The 7,373-nt window shown below is 44.2% G+C and overlaps 1 protein-coding gene across 1 annotated transcript in view; it reads right to left on the reverse strand.

The window, feature by feature from the left end:
• The window catches only part of Mras (muscle RAS oncogene homolog), a 56,060-nt gene extending 55,636 nt beyond the window's left edge, over positions 1-424 (reverse strand). Inside the window, exon 1 of the mRNA XM_023704986.1 lies at positions 278-424. The gene's annotated coding sequence lies outside the window, so the exon portion shown is untranslated. The remainder of the gene's footprint in view (positions 1-277) is intronic.
• Between the last annotated feature and the right edge of the window lie 6,949 nt (positions 425-7,373).

Here is a 7,373-nt window from a genome sequence, read left to right on the forward strand (position 1 = left end):
GCCGCGCTCCCCGCCCCACGCCGCCTTAAAGCGCCCGCGCGTTGCTCGCGCCGCCACAGCCTCGCTAAAAATAGAGCGCCAGGGCCGCGGGGGTGGGGGCCGGCCGGCACGCGACAGCCTGCACCCCGACCTCGGGCCGCGCGCGCCCCGTGCCCGCCTCTGCGCTCCTCCGGCCCGCGCGCTTACTGGGATCCGATCTCAGCGCCGGGAACGGGCGTTAAGGTGGGTGCCGGGCGCGAAGGCGCTCCGTCCTCTTTGCCAGCCTCGGCGCTGCAACCTTTAAATCTCGGTGGGGCCCAGCCAACTTCTGCGCCCAGGGACTCCTCCTCCGTCGTAGGCGACCTAGGTGACCCCGCCGCCCGCGTGACCGCGTCCCTTGGAATCCCGAGCCGTCTTTTTCCTGGGTCCTGCCTCCAGCGTCCCTTTCTTCCCAGCCTCGCCGGCTGCACCCGGCCAGGGCCCAAAGGTCATTTGGTAGGGTGCGCAGGGAACAAGCGACACTTGCGCACCATTCCGTTGTTTCAGTTCCGCCAACTCCTCTCCATCCGTGTCATTTTCCTCCCATTTTAAAAAATGGAGATTATAAATCACGTACCATAAAATTCTGCCTTTCAAAGTGTGGAATTAAGTGGTTTGAAGTATATTGACGAAGTTGTGCGCCGTCACTGGGGTCTAAGTCCAGAAAGTTTTAATCTCCCCTCCAGTGTAGTGATTATGCCTCATTCTCCCCTCCCCCACCCCCAGCCTTGGAAACCACTAATCAACTTTGCAGTCTCGGTGGATTTGCCTATTCAGGCCATTTCTATAAAAGGAACAATACAACAGGTGGTCTTCTCTAGATAGCTTCTTTCTATAAGTACAATGCTGTCATGCTCCATATGTGTTCTTGCATGTAGTAGTGGTTGGTCCTTTTCATGACTGAATAATATTCTATTATAGGTACATACAGCATTTTGATTATACATTGACCAGCTGATGAATATTTAGATTTCCATCTTAAACTATGATGAAAAAAATTGCTGTGAGCATTCCCATACCCATCTCTCTGTGAACATAATTTTCATTTCTCTTGTGTATGTGCCTCAGGGTGGAATTGCTGGGTTATCTGGGTAATTATTTTTGGGAAAACAACAATTTGTTTTTAAAGCAGCTGTACCCTTCTACATACCACTGACAGTGTTTAAAGGATCCACAGTCTCCACATTCTCCCCAAAAGTTCTTATTGTGTGTCTTTTTCTTTGATTAGCATCATCCTTGTGAGGGTGAAGTGGCATCCTGAGGATGTGATTATCAATGTCATTCCTGAGGGTGTGTGTGTGTGCGCGCGCGCGTGTGCGTGTGTGCATCTTGATGGCTTGGAACCAGTTATAAATCTAGGGAAACCATCCTCTTCCTATTTTGAGAGCTTTTCTCTCCGTGCCAGACAGGAGGGGACCTTACTACTCTGAGTCCTGCAGATGGGGGTGAGGCTGCCACTGGCATTCCAGTCACAAATGCAGCCATTCATTGAGAGGCTGTGCCCCTCCCATATCTCCCTCTCATCTGCTCCTCTCAAGGACAAGTAGACTTCAGAAGACCAGATTGGAAGCACCCCACCTCAGCAGTAAGGCAACTGGGAAAGGAGCTCTGGAGAGTAAGTTCACTGGCCAAGTGTTTCCCTGGAACGCGCTGACTACTGCCCCCCTTCCCCTTTACAGCAGGCCACGAGGAAGGTGCATAGAAGACATCGTTTGTCTGCTTGTCAACCCCTCACTGGTTTTTTTCCATCAAGAGATGAACCCTCCTAGGCCCTGACTGGTGCCAGAGCCTGGTGCCCTCAGCAGAGCTGAGATAACACCTAATGAACAGTCAAAAGGTAAGGGCCAGTGAGATAGCTCAGTGGACTAAGCACCTGCCTAGGCAAGCACAGGGACCAGGGTTTGATCCCTGACACCACATGCTGTGCCACCTGCACCCCCCCCCCCAGGAAGAATGAGCTGGCCACCAAGTCCATGCATGTTGGAGTACACCTGTAATCCCTGTGCTGGGATTACAGGAGGATCACTGAATCTGAGCTGTGTAGTGTGTAACACACACACACACACACACACACACACACAAGTTGAAAGGTATATGGATACTGCTGCCATATACAAATCTCAAATCGTTAATGCCTTCTCAAAAATGGAACTTACACAGCTAGTGGTCATACACAGGTACCTGGGAGTCTCCAGCAGGATGTCTCTTCTGCTCTTCTAAAGGAGTACTTTGGCTCAGTTGCTGGCAAACAGGCTTCAGAGTCCAGGGAACGAAAGAGAACATAAGGCCTAGGTTTGAGAGTTTGCTCTCTCAGTAAACACTGCCAAAGCAGTGCCTACATTGGGCCAGAGAACAACCTCCTAGCAAAGTGCTGCCAACTAGGAGAAGTGCAGGGGCCTATGTGAGCTCAGAGGAAGGGCACCTGGCCTAAGGTGGGTGGGAGCAGTGCGAGTAGATGGCTGACTCTGCTCTGTAAAGACCAATAGCACTATCTAGGGAGAGACAAGACCTTCTGTGTTGAGAGCTGAAGACTTTGCACAAATTCCAGCAGATCTACACCCTGGATCAGGCATATCTGGGGCATGGTAGGAGGCCAGATTCCTGGCCAAGAACCTAAGCAGGGATGAGACTCAACTTTCATGCATCAGGGTCCAAAGCCAGCCACTGGGCCAGGAGCCAATTCCTGGAATAGGGCAAAGGTCAGAGCTGCTGGGCTGCTGAGGAGGACTTTCTCAGTGACAAAACAAAGGTTTCACATACTTCAGTGTCCTGTGCTTGTCTCTCTGCCCCAAGGTCTGCCAAATACCTAATGGTTCAGTGGGTAACAGGAGGACCCAAGGACTCAAGGGCTGGAAATCACTGTGGCCCAACTCTCCTCTACGGCTCTACCTCTAGTATGGTCTCTGAGGATAGAAGGAGCTGTGAGTTTCAGAGCATTCATGACTGATGTGCCAGGCTCTGAGCCTGGGAATGGGTCTACGTACATCCAATTACCTTATGTGGAAGGCCTTTCCAGCCCTACTGGTTTAAAAAAAAAGGAGAAGACTATATGCCCAACCCTGCACAAGGGTGGACTGACAGTAAAGCCTGCAGTCTCCACCATGCCAATCTCCATGAGAAGTTCGGTTTTGTGTGTGTGTTTGGTTGGTGTTGGGGAAGCAAGCCCAGCGTTTGGTTTAGTTTCCCAGTTCTTCAGACTGGCAAGAATCAGATCTTTCGATGACCTTGCAACAGCAATGATAGGTTATTAAATAAGCTGGTCCTACCCCACGCTGACCTCTGTTCTGTGCCACACACTGTATGAGGCTATATCTGCTCTTGTGGTTTACCAGCCCAATCACTCTTCATCCTTGCCCCCTCTCCTAACACTTCTATACCTGCCACCTCCTCTGATCTCCTTGAGAGTAAGGCTTCATTCATGAGCTTTTCCTTCCTCACATGGACACCCTCTTGCTCTCTGGAGGCAGAAGAAAAACTTCTGATAAATCTTCTACCCACTTTACCATCAACTTTCTCCAAAAGCTTGTGCATATTCAACTAATAAGTTTGTTTCGGGTCATCACTTGTTTTTTCTCCCTCTTGGCTCCTCCTGCACTTAATCAAACATCTGGTGGCTTTGAAACTTTTGAGGTTGCAACACACAAAAAGAAATAAGTTTTGTATTGTAAATCAGAATGCATGCATAGATGAAAGTAAAGCTTCATAGGACAATACTTACCTCCAGGCTGGGGAGATAGCTTGGCAGTCTAAGCACCTGCCTGGAAAGGACAAGGACCCAGGTTCAATCCTTGGTACCACATGCTATGCTGGCCCTGTAACTCCAGGTGCACTGTGCTGGCCCTCACACTGGGCAAGGTGGTGCATACCAGCAATCCCAGTGCTGGGGAGGCTGAGACCAGAGGATCACTTCAAGTCCAAGCTGCGTAGTGAGACATTGTACCAAATAAATAAAAAAATAAAAAATTTAAAGAACAGAACTTACCTCTATTATGTGTGATGCCCTTTGACCTATACCATTCTGCATATTAAAAAAATACTACTAAATTTCTGGGATAGCACAGCAGTAAATAGTAGCAAATCCACCTCTCCAAGATTCAGAACACAGACACTGGAAAATAACAGCTTGGGGAAGAAAAGAAGAAGGGAGGTGCACCCAGGAAGGATCTGAAGGGAAAATTGGAGCCCACAGAAACAATGAAGAGACAGAACATAGTGCAGAAAAAGGAGGGTGCAGACTTCACTTTCTCCCTGGCTCATGGAGAGAGACAGGAGTATCAGATCTAAAGAGACACACTAAGGGCACATGACTCCAGAGTCCTCCATGTGGAAACAACCCAGTGGAATAGACATGCACTGGTGTACATTACAACAGCTTGTGAGTGGCTCCAGTCCAAGTGGCCTCAGTCCAAGGCCTTGGAGACACCACTTTAGGGAGAAGATAACTGAATCTAAGACTTGGAGCCACCATGGATTGGCTCCATCTCAGGATTGCTAGTGTTGGAATCGCACAGTGACTGAGTGAGGAACAACTGCAGGAGATGTACAGGGTTAGGGGACCATGAGCAGACCAGCAATAGACACTCAGAGGATTGCAGGCCAAACAGCTCAGGCCTTAACCACCCCTCCAACCAGAGGCCAGGATCAGCCTGACCTTCTGCAAAGTTGAAAGCACCAGAATCAGCAGCCCACCCCAATGCCACTGCAAGATTTCTGGGGTCATCCAGCATAGATTGTGGCTCTGTTTACCTTGTCTACCATGGACACCAGAGATATAGCCTGCAATGGACACTACTATGAGACTGTAGATCACAGACAATAGCCACAGACCTGAAATTGTGGAGAAAACTCTTTTTCTTTGCTTTTTGTTTTTTCCCCCTTGATTACCTATTTGTTTTTGTTTTTTCATAAGTATGAATACTGGCTTTAGTATTTTTGTTCAGCTTTGTTGTTGTTTTTCCCTCTTTCTTTTCCTCCTGTCTTCTTCACCAGTTTCCCAAAGCATAAGTAATCTTCCTCTGTCCTTCAGCTTTGCTTTAATCTTTTGTTTCTCTACTTTTGCCTCTTATCCCTTTTAAATTTTCTCCCTGGAGGATATCATCACTTTACTGAGTGGATATTTACTGTGTATAATTTTCTGATGTTATATTTTTTTAACCACAGGTAGATAAGTGTTCTATCTTTGGTTAAAGGTGGACAATTAACAGTTATGACAGTTTGTCCTTTTCTAGATTGTTCTTGATGCTATTGTTACTACTGATTGTACTATTTTAACTAAAGTAACATAGTTGTGATCAGCTATTTTTCTTTATATACCAATACTGAGATTGTCAGGGGTCATAAATACTACCATAGTCCAATACAAAAGAATGGAGTGCTAAGCTGAACAGGTAGGACTATCTCATCCCTAATAAATTGAAGAGGCAGGATCTTGGGACAGACTCAAAAGCCAAAAGCTACCTATACCTAGAAGACATCTCTGAAAAGTAGTCATTTTCTAAAGAGGTCTTAATATTAATAATAAAGCTACTACCATAAGCAATTTTCAAGCCTCAGAACAGAAAACAAGTAATGAAAGAAAGAAAGAAAGAAAGAAAGAAAGAAAGAAAGAAAGAAAGAAAAAAAACATAGAAACAAGATGCAACTTGACCTCCAAATTGCCAAGGCAAATTCAGGGGGTCAATGTAATGGAAGAAATCAAAAGCCCTTGAGCTGAGTGTTCTAAAATGGTAGTAGCAGAATTAACAAAGCAGACAAATAAGTCTGTAGAAAAAAAGCCATAAATCATTATACAGATAATTAAAAAATGATGATCATAATGAAGGACAAGCCTAGTGAATCTAGAGTAGGTACAGATAAAAAATTCAAGGAGTTTAGGAAAGTGATGGAAACCATGAATGTCTAATATAGGAAGGAACTGCCTTCCATAAAACAAATTTAAACAGATATCCAAAAATTAAAAATTCTATTGAAATTATATGCAGTAGAACAAACCAGTGAGGAAATAGAATATCAGATCTAGAAGACAGGGTTGCAGTCAGTGATGATCAAATGATAAAGTCCTTAAAAGTATCAAGGAACCACAAAAATAAATTCAACAGCTGCTAGATGATACAAAGAATAATTTAAGATTACTCAGAATCAATAAAAAATCAGAAGATAGTACAAAGCACATAAAAAAACCTGTTCACAGAAATAATAGTGGAAAATTTCCCAAGCATGGAAAAAGAATCTGACATACAGATAAGTGAGGTATGCAGAACTCTAATGTCACAGTAAAAAAAATCTATACCATCACATACAATGGATCTGTCAAGATCTCAGAAATTCATAAGAGCAGAATATTGAGCACTGTTAGAGAAAAGGAAACAAATCATCTATAAAGTATAACCCCTTAGAATCATATCAGACTTCTCAACACAAATCCTCAAGTAAGGAGAGCTTGGAGAGAAATGTTTTAAGCCCTAAAAGAAAACAAACTCCAACCTAGATTGATGGACCCCACAGAATTATCATTCAAACTTAATGGAGAAATAAGATACTACTATAAGAAAGAATACCTGAAGAAATTCACACCCACCAAACCACCACTCTAAGAAGTGCTAAAGTATATTCTAGAAAAAGACAGGCTGGACATGGTGGCTCATACCTGTAATCCCAGCACTCAGGAGGTTGAGGCAGGAGGATTGTTGGGAGTTTGACACCAGCTTAGGTTACAAAGTGAGCTCAAGGCTAGCTTGAACAGCATAGCAAGACCCTGGCTCAAAAAGATTAAAAAAAATAAAAAGTCAATTCCATGAATTCCAAAAGAATGAATCCATGGCAAGGCAAGCAATTAAAATAAGTGAAAGAAAGGGAATTTAAAACATGAAAATAATATGACAAGGATAAGTCAATACGTATCAGTTATAACTCTCAATGTGGGTGGTCTCAATTAACCAATTAAAAGAAGCAGATTGGCAGAATAGATGAAGAAACAAGTTCCAACAATATGCTGCATACAAGAAACATTTACTCAGAAAGAAACTCATACACTGAAAGGCAAAGAATGCAAAACAGTATTGTATGTGGAAGGAACCCAGAAAAAAGCGGGTATAGCTATCCTATTTGCCAACAAAATAGATTTCAAGCCAACTGATTGAGACAAAGAAGGTCACGAAATACTTCTTAAAGGAACAATCCAAGAGGAAGACATAATCGTAAACATATATGCACCAAAACTAGTAATCAAACTGTATAAAACAAATATTAATGGATATAAAAAATCAGACAAGCAATAATACCATTGTAATGGACCTCAATACCCTACTATTACAAAGAAGCAGATCAACTAGACAAAAAAAGTCAACAAAGAAATG

The sequence above is a fragment of the Octodon degus genome, unplaced genomic scaffold, assembly GCF_000260255.1.
Source record: "Octodon degus isolate 3935 unplaced genomic scaffold, OctDeg1.0 scaffold00008, whole genome shotgun sequence".
NCBI classification, from domain to species: Eukaryota; Metazoa; Chordata; class Mammalia; order Rodentia; family Octodontidae; genus Octodon; species Octodon degus.